Source organism: Leptonychotes weddellii, chromosome 6, assembly GCF_054177405.1.
Source record: "Leptonychotes weddellii isolate Sample4059 chromosome 6, ASM5417740v2, whole genome shotgun sequence".
Taxonomy (NCBI): Eukaryota; Metazoa; Chordata; class Mammalia; order Carnivora; family Phocidae; genus Leptonychotes; species Leptonychotes weddellii.
Genome location: NC_138374.1, coordinates 99,642,562 through 99,652,400, shown reverse-complemented (window position 1 = coordinate 99,652,400; position 9,839 = coordinate 99,642,562). Strand labels below are relative to the sequence as shown.

Here is a 9,839-nt window from a genome sequence, read left to right as displayed (position 1 = left end):
AGGCTTTCTATGTGGCAGTAGAGGGAGGGAAGGCTTGTCCATGTCAGCTCAGGCTGCTATTTGTCACAAATATTTCAGTTGAGCACTATACTATGCCATCCAATGGAAAGCCTGGAGCACAGAGGGGTTAATTCACCCAAATTAATTGAAAGATGAGGGAATGTGCAGAAACAAGTCCTTACAACTTGTACTCTGGGGATGCTGCTCATTTTGGCAAAAGGAAGTTTTCCTACAGGATGGATTCTTCAAGAGAAGCAAACATGTCCCAGTTTTAGCTAAGGTTTGGCTTCCCAAGAACATGGGCCTCCAAGGATTTCCCCTCTATTTGGGAAGCATAGGAAAGGCAGTAAAATTCTGACTTTACTGCACTTTATTTTCACTGGGCCAACTACGAGATGAAAAGCTAGATGGGAAGGTAAAAATAGAAAATTATTAACTAAAAGGGGTTGAAACATTTATATTTTAAGACCTTAAATTAGTCAAAATCTAGAAAATGGAAGACACCAAGTCATCGGATGAGAAAATAGTGCTTTTGTATTGAAATCTTTCAGAGAAAGGCCCCTTTCAACACAGTTCTAAATAAAGTTCTCAGAATTGAAGAACAGTATTTTGTCTTCACTTTAGACACGGAAAATCCCCTGGACCAAAAATTCCAAAATCCTTCCCGGATATTTTCCGATGTTTTTCAATAATTCCACACCCCCCACATGGTTTCCAGGCAGGGCCTAATTTAGCCTGGACCCAAATATTCACCAAAGATCTCAAATCCAGGCTTTTAACATATTCTCAAAATGAAATTTAACTTCCTGGTTTCATATTCTCTGGGTTAAAGGTACTGATTTCCTCAAGATAAGCATTTTTAGAACACAACAACTTTTGAAACTGTTTTGGTACATCTATACTTTTTTTTTTTTTTTTTTAGTATTCCGTAAGTCCTGAAAATTGATCCATGCCCTGGGCTTTTTCTGCCCCCCTGACAGGCTCTGCTGCTAAAAATTCATGTTGTATAAGCCTTAAAGAGTATGCATACCTTTCATTATCTCCTAGCTTGATGTGAGTTCATGAAAATAATGTACACAAGGAGTTATTTATAAAATAGAAAAATGGACTAATGCTTCTGAAGCTTGTCTCTTGGCCCAGAACTTCTTTGCTGCATGGGATCTGCCACTCTAACCTACCTTCACCTCCATTTCTACCTCTACCTCCACCTCCTAGGTCTGTAGGAATCCTCCCAGGACAGGTCTACTCCACTTTAAGGAAACTCATTGGTTGATGACAGTCCAAATTATGACCCTCCAAACTTCCAAAACAAATCAGAGAACCATAGGATTTTTAATACATGTTTTATTTCAGAGTAAACCATGTAGCCTGGAAAACATTTGGAAATTTCACAAAAGCATAAAGAAGTGGAAGTAACATATATCTTTACCACTGAGATATGTTTCTCTGCATAAAACAGATGTTTCACAAAAATGGAATCATACTCTAGGAGCTGTAGAATTTTTTTTTCACTTATCTATATATTGTGAACATTTCCCACCACATTCAATGGTTTTGCATGGTAACAATGTAGTGACTACACATTCCTTTTTTTTTTTTTTTTTAAGATTTTATTTCTTTATTTGAGAGAGAGAGAATGAGAGACAGAGAGCATGAGAGGGAGGAGGGTCAGAGGGAGAAGCAGACTCCCTGCCGAGCAGGGAGCCCGATGCGGGACTCGATCCTGTGACTCCAGGATCATGACCTGAGCCGAAGGCAGTCGCTTAACCAACTGAGCCACCCAGGCGCCCCACTACACATTCCATTTTTACAAATATGTTCATTTATTTCATTATTCCTCTATTTGGGAGCATTTAGATTGTCCCCAGTTTCTCTCAACTCTGTGATAACGACCCTTGTTGAAGAGTTATTCTTGCAGTCCGCCATGATTACATCGTTAGGATAAATTCCCAAAGTAAACCTGGTAGACTGAAGAACAGGCACATCTTCAAGGTCTGAGGTACCCACTGCCAAGTTACCTTGCAAAAGGTTTATCAGTCCTGCCACTAGTATACAAGAGTATCTATTTACCTGCTTCAAGGAGTCTTGCATAAACTAGTTAAGTGATTATCTGTCATGCAAAAGTACTCTTCATTAATGAAAAGAATTTACAACATGATTTCTGTAAACACAGAACGCTCCTAGTCCAATGTAGAACATTATTCAATTTAAAATATGATTTGAAGTTTCTGTGGAAATTTTCTGTAACACAATTGATAGAGAAAATAAGTATTTCTCTATTTGATTTTTGTTTTAAATGGTGAATGCGACCTCTCAAAGAACTCTTTCTCTTTCCCTTTCTGCCCTCATCTAGACTGAGAAGAGATACCAAAGTACAGTACAGTTATTCTGCTGTTCATCCATCCTCTATTTCGTATTCAGTTTCCCATCATGCACCGGATAAACACGGCAGCCCTGACATGATGAGAAGTCTTCCCTGAAGACTACAGCCCACACTCATCCATCCCTTCACTGAACTCCTATTATACTTATTGTCTGTACCACACAATTAGCACTTTATTATATACTGTCTTGTTCTCTAATTGTCTGTACCACACAATTTAGCACTTTATTACATTCTGTCAGATTCTGTAATTGTGTCACGAATTTTTGCCTTGTCTCTCCACCTAGATTACAAGCACCAGGGTGGCAAGGGGCCCTGTCAGGTGCTGCTCTGGCATTCCAAACCCTGCCCTAGGAACAACAAAGTGGGCTTTAGACAAATGCTGAGGGCTTCACTGTTGGTGGGTGAGTTGGGAGAGGGGTAGATTGACTTTGTGATGGGCTCTAAGTAGGTGGAGCTATGGCGAACGGAGACAGGGAAGGCGCTGAGTGGCAAGAGGCTCCATGCTGTGGTCATTCCCGCCACTCCCCTTCAGTACCACCTGCTCTGTCAGCTAGCAAGTCATTTAGTTTCCAAGTTTTTCTAGGTACATAGAACAGGGAAACCAAAACATCTAACCATACAATACCCATGAGAATCACATGTTTTTCACTGTCACATTCTCCAATGAGGGAGGCACTGCTCTGCAGAGAAAGAGGTCATGCTTTAGAATGAGACTTACCACCTGTGTGACCATCCATACATTGTTTAACACCTCTCCCTAAAATTAAACCCTTGTTCCTCATCTCTGAAAATGATTCCAATGACTGTGATTATTTGTGATACTGCCACTGAGTATCCAAAAGCCCGTTGGAATATTCTTATTTTTTCTAATTTCTACAAATGCCATTCCTTGAGTTAAGTGTTTAATATTGTTATTATTACAATAAACATAATTAGTACCTCTGTTAGTCTCACACACTAGTTGAAGAGTGTCTGCCCTGCCTGTGATTCATGGGTTTGCTTCTCAGAGAATAAAGTCAGGTAGTTACACAATTTCTTTATTTTCTTGGTCGAAGAGTCGTTTACACTTAGTGGTCTATCACATGACATCAGACTTACTTCTAGTAAATAATAAGAGAGGAAACACCCAATATCCAGCATTAGCAGATCCATGCCTCAGTCTGTCACTTTTACCTCCTCTGTGAACATTTAGGTGACTGGAGCACTGAGTTAACCACATTTCTCTGAATTTGGGATGATACAAATAAAATGTTCTGTCCCTATATGTCATCTGCCTTTCCCCTTTCTGATCAATGTTTTGCCATAGTATACCCTGTCATGTTTTTGTCCTTGTTTTTTCAATTGGCAGGTGCACAATACAATGTAACCAGTCAAACAGTTGTTCAACATGCTACTCTCTCAAAACAAGACCAATGCAAGCCTCTCCCAGAAGTGCCGCTCTCCCCTAAGGACCAAAGGAGCCCAGAGAGCCTTAGATGGATATTTTGTAGGGTAGGGGATGTCCCTTTAAGAACAGCTCCCCTCCCGGGCACCTGGGTGGCTCAGTTGGTTAAGAGACTGCCTTCAGCTCAGGTCAGGATCCCAGAGTCCTGGGATGGAGCCCCACATCATTGGGCTCCCGGCTCAGCGGGGAGCCTGCTTCTCCCTCTGACCCTCTCCCCTCTCATGCTGTTTCTCTCTCTCTCTCTCAAATAAATAAATAAATAAAATCTTAAAAAAAAAAAAAAAAAGAACAGCTCCCCTCCCTGTGTGTGTGCTGCCTGGATGTCCCTCTGGTAAAGACGAGAGGTTTTCTTTTGCATATCTTTGCAAAATGAGTGTTTGATTATTCTTCAAGGGATATTTACCAAGGTCTGCCATGTGACAGGCAGGAATCGGGTGCTGGCCATACAAAGACGAATACCACACAGATAGGAGCTCATACTTGAGGAGCCAGCAGTCAAACGGGGAAACAGACTTGCCAACAGATAATTACCATGCACTGAGATAAGTGTGCAAAGAACGTGTGTGGCCAGCCCACCACAAAGGATCAACTTTGTTTGATCAATCTAAGGGAACAGTTGACCTGGTTAGGAGTTGATTAGACTCAAGGAAGCCACTGCTTAAAGACGGTTTTGTGGCAGCCTTGGGTGGAAGAAAGGAGGACAGGAAGGGAAACCTTGGGGTGGAAAGGAAAAAAAGGCCTTGTCTCCACCTTTGGTTCCCTGCCTTGGCTCCGTAGGCTCATACCTGAGCCCTGTGCAGGCAGATCCTTCAGACGGGGAGGGAGGGGGCTCAGTGAGACACTGAATACACATCATGCTGCTCTGGGGCCTGGGTGACAGAATGTGGCAAGGCAGAAGAGAAAGGGCTTCTCTCCACACCCTCAGGCACCAGGAGAGAGCAACCTTGGCCGAGTGGCTGTGGCTGAGAGGAGACACTGCCCCCCAGTGGCTTCACAGCAGGGGACACCAACAAGGAGCTCAAAGCAGAACAGCAAAGGATGGAAGGGGGCCCACTTCAAGTATCACCCTGCCCCTCAGACCAACCTCGGGGGGAAACGTGGAGGCAGGGGTGGTTCTGCACGAGGCAGGCAGAGGCACAAACCAATGCAATGTGAGTTATTACCATGGTTACAATAACCATGACCATGCAGGCTGATGCTCAGGTAAAAGGCAGGGAAGCGCAGGTTCACCATACACAAGAGTTGTGTGGACACACAAAAAAGCACTTATTTTCTGGTCCTGAGAATAAGCAGAGCAATGTCTATGCTAGTTAGTAATGGAACTGACGTCTGGTAAGGTGGAGAGACAAGAGGTGCGGGATAAGTAACAAAAGAAGATTCAGACAGCAACGCTGAGGACTGGGGGTGGGGACTGAGTGCTGGTATAAGGGGGTCAGCCAGGGGAGCAGAGAGGTGTAAGCAAAGCTCTGGGTGGGGGAGCTTCCTGCAAGATGGCACTAAAGAGAGCAGCCCCGAGTCTATAGGCAGACTGGAGTCGGATGACTAGACAGAAATGTCCAGATCCACATTCTAAAAATAAGACTTATCCCCTGAGCCAAACAAAATTAAATTTGATCTCCGAGTCCATGATTGAATAGAATTCAAACAACGAGAACCACCAAACATTGTAAACAGTACTAAAGGGCACACTGAAAAAGAAGTCTCTCTGAACCTCGATCCCCTCCCCTCCCAGGAGAAATGGCTGAGGATAAGCGCAAGTTGTTTAACTGTTGACAGATTCTCTAGATTGGTAAATAGCTGCTGCTTAAAGCCCCCTGAGTGCTGCCCCCCCAGAATTTCAATCAACCATTAAAGAGTTACAGCTTAGATACTTGAGGATCTGCAGCATGCTTTCAGATCTAAAGCCAGCAGCCATCCCTCTTCCCAGCACTGACCCAGTTGTTAAATATTTGAATATCACTGTTATCCTCCCAGATAACATACCTACAGATACAGGTACCTCTCGACACACACCTTTTTTTTTTTTTTCTTTTAATACAAATGGAAGAATTGAATAAATACTGTTCTGTACTTTTCTTTCTTTCTTTCTTTCTTTCTTTCTTTCTTTCTCTCTCTCTCTCTCTCTCTCTTTCTTTCTTTCTTTCACCTAGTTGGCCCACCTTTAAATGTACGGCCAAATATAGATTGTAGGCATTTCTTTCAGAGTTGACATAATTTAGCTGTAACTAAGATACCTAACCTGAGGAACAGAACACAGGAATAACAAACTTTAGAATAACTTATGTGAACTTTGGGGGGGGGCCCAGAAGAACCTGGTTGATGGGGGCAGTAGGAATAACATGGGAAGCTGAGTCTGCTAGTCCAAGACAGTAGCGCCCGGATGGCTTGGGCAATGGGTATGAGGAGGGGCAGGACCAACAAAATTTCCCCCAAACCGCCACAGAAGCCATCTGAGCTCCCGCCCCCTGCTACCAGCTGACAGGAGGGGCCCAGACTTCCCTGAGCCCAGACTGTTAGTGCTTGAGTTCAGCTATTACCCAGAACTGAAGTAGCCTTGGGTGGAAGCAAAGGAAATTTCAAGTTGCGCTTACCTCACTGAACATGTTCCAGGGAGTTTTCCCTTCACTCAAAAAGGACATAAAATGAAAGTTCTTCATAAATGAGCTAAAATATATTTCTCCCAAGAGCTCCATCTTCACCTCAAATGCTGAAAGGAAGCACAGAGTTATATTCATGAGGGAGAAAATACTTATAAACTAAACTTGAACTAGATTTTTTAAAGCATCCTCTACATATCAGAAAGTCAAGACCACTGAGTGTACTCTTTTCATAGCCATATTTATCTTCAAAACCCAAAGAACTAGTTTATGGGGGACTGAATTTTCTATGTCTGATTTCTGTGTGATTTTCCATACATCATTTTTTCATTATTTTAATATTGAGACAGAGATTACAGAAGCATGTTTAAAATTGAAGATGTCCGCTCCATAGATTTTTGGGAAAAGGAGGCTAGGGAAATGGGGTCAGAAAAAGATTACCTAATATTTTTATTTTTACTGATATTCCCAAAAACTTTCAGTTGGGGAAAGTCATTAAACAAGAAAGCAATTTCTGCTGACAGACTGTCATCTAGTGGTGAGTTTTCACCTAATTCATAATATGACCAGCTTCTGAGCTTTGGCATGTTCTTGGAAGGCATGTTTATTTCTCTTTGAGATCCCTGGGGAACCTTATAGAGTGCTGTCGCAAGTAAAACAGACTCACTTGGGAGAAAGGCTCTTTCCTTTCTGTCTGGCGGCAGCCATCAGCTCAAAGGTGGGCCAAGACGGGCGCTTACAAGTACTTCCAGGAGCTATGGAGGAAGCAGTCCGATGAAATGCGCTTCTCAGGGTGTGCTGCTGGGAGTACCGCCAGCTCTCTGTGCTCCACAGGGCCCCCCGCCTAACCTGGCCCGATAAAGTATGCAGGCTGGGGTACAAGGCCAAGCAAGGTTATGTCATATATTGGATTCGCGTGCGTCGTGGTGGCCGCAAACGCCCAGTTCCTAAGGGTGGTACCTAAGGCAAGCCTGTCCATCATGGTGTTAACCAGCTCAAGTTTGCCGGAAGCCTTCAGTCTGTTGTAGGGGAGTGAGCTGGACGCCACTGTGGGGCTGAGAGTCTTGAATTCTTCCTGGGTTGGTGAAGATTCCACATACAAATTCTCTGAGGTTATCCTCATTGATCCATTCCATAAAGCTATCAGAAGAAATCTTGACACCCAGTGGATCACCAAACCAGTCCACAAGCACAGGGAGATGTGAGGGCTGACATCTGCAGGCTGCAAGAGCCGTGGCCTTGGAAAGGGTCACAAGTTCCACCACACTATTGGTGGTTCTCGCCATGCGTCACGGAGAAGACGTAATACTCTCCAGCTCCACCGTTACCGCTAATGTAAATAATGTTTGTAAAATTCTTACCTAAATAAACAATTTAGGACAGTCATGTCTGCTTAAAAACAAAACAAAACAAAACAGACTCACTTGTGTGCCTTCCAACAACAGCCTATAGGCAATACCTAATACAAGCCGAACATCCTTCAAAAGGAAGTTTTGCCTCTGTAATTATTTTAATATTGTCAAAGAAGACCTGCCAAGCAAAATTAATATTAACTTCCTTTTCTGTTTTCAAACGATGGCACCCTCATAATTCTCCCTTGCCAATCATTAAACTAGGCCCAAATTTTCAAAGTGTTTTCCAATTATTACGAGATGATAAATCAATGTGGGGATCCCACTGGCATGTCAGACCATAGATACAATCCAGAAAAGGGGGCTCAAAGTCAACAAGGCAACATCCCCCAGATTTTTTTTTTTTTAAAGATTTTATTTATTTATTTGACAGAGACAGAGATAGCGAGAGCAGGAACACAAGCAGCAGGAGTGGGAGAGGGAGAAGCAGGCTTCCCCCCGAGGAGGGAGCCCGATGTGGGACTCGATCCCAGGACCCTGGGATCATGACCTGAGCAGAAGGCAGACGCTTAATGACTGAGCCACCCAGGCACCCCACATCCCCCAGATTTAATGCAGTCAGCAATCCCTTCCTTCTTGCTCTCAGAGAGGCACTGCAGGCCTCTTTATCTGGCCCCTGTGTCCTCGGTGCTCCCTAGTTCTCATTCTCTGTGTTGACACCATCCCTCTTGGCCACAGGGGGCCTGACTCTTGTATAAACACCAGTCAACAAGGAGGTACCCTCCTCCCATCAATTCAAAAGTTTATGTTCAGGCAACAGAGCTAGGATACTGCTCTCACTTATCAAGATTCATTCTGCATTGTGTACTATTTCAACTACTTATTGAGTGCCTACCATGTAGCAGGCACTATATGTGTCCCAAGGAAGAGAACAGAAACTGTTCTAGTGAAACTTAACCAACTAATGGGGAGCACTAAACACACTAATGAGTTGTAATGGAAGGGAAAGCACTGGGTGCTATGAGGAGAGTCTGCACACCAGTTAACTTCTCAGGAGGGTTACATTTGAGCCAAGATCTGAAGGATGAGTGAGTAGCAGTCAGCCTGAAGAAGAGCAGCTTGGGCACAGATGAGAGCCCTGATGGTGATAAGGACTTGGGGCTTCGGAAAAACTAAACAGAGGCCAAAATGCCATAAACTAACTCCACTGGAAAAAAGATACCACAATATTCCAGGAGGTCTAAAATCTGCCATCACAATAGTAACATTATCCATAATAGCCAAAAAACAGAAAGAACTCAGATGTCCCTCAACCGATGAATAAAATGTGGTATACCCATACAATGGAATATTATTTGGCCATAAAAAGGGACAAAGTACTGATTCCTGCTGCAATATGGATGAACTTTGAAAACATTACACTAAGGGAAAGAAGCCAGACACAAAGGACTACATGATGTATGATTTCATTTATATGAAATGTCCAGAACAGGCAAATCTATAAAAACAGAAAGCTTAACAGTTGCTTAGAGCCAGGGGCCAGGAGGAGGAAAAGAATGGGAAGTGACTGCTAACTGTATGGATTGTTGGGGATCATGAAATTGCTCTAAAATTGACTGCAGCAATGGTTGTGCAACTCTGAAATTACAGCAGAGAATACTGAAATATGCTAAAAATAGGTGAATCGTATAGTATTGAATAGTATCTCCATAAAGGTTAGTATTATTAAAAGATTAAGATTATTGCTATTAAAAATAAAAACCTGGAGTCACAGATCCCAGGTTAAGAATGCCAAATATGGAAGCGCATCTTCTGTTCATTTTTTCCTTTGAGCTGGAACCAATATGCCTTCACCAAAGGGCCGGGCCAGGAGACAGTTGAGCATGACTGCTCTCAAAACTATCCTTTCCTGTGACCCCAAAGCGTTCTCTGAAACCCAGTTTCTGCACAGGACTTTTCTTCTCTCAAGAGATGTCCCTCTACTAGTTGGCATTCAGCCTCAGAAATAAAACCCTGAAAGGGTCTTTGTCTTGGGGACCAGCAATCGTGTCCCACTTCTA

The 9,839-nt window shown here is 43.2% G+C and overlaps 1 pseudogene; it reads left to right on the top strand.

The window, feature by feature from the left end:
• Positions 1 to 5,009: 5,009 nt before the first annotated feature.
• LOC102728386 (large ribosomal subunit protein eL15 pseudogene) lies at positions 5,010 to 7,761 on the top strand (annotated as a pseudogene).
• Positions 7,762 to 9,839: the final 2,078 nt, after the last annotated feature.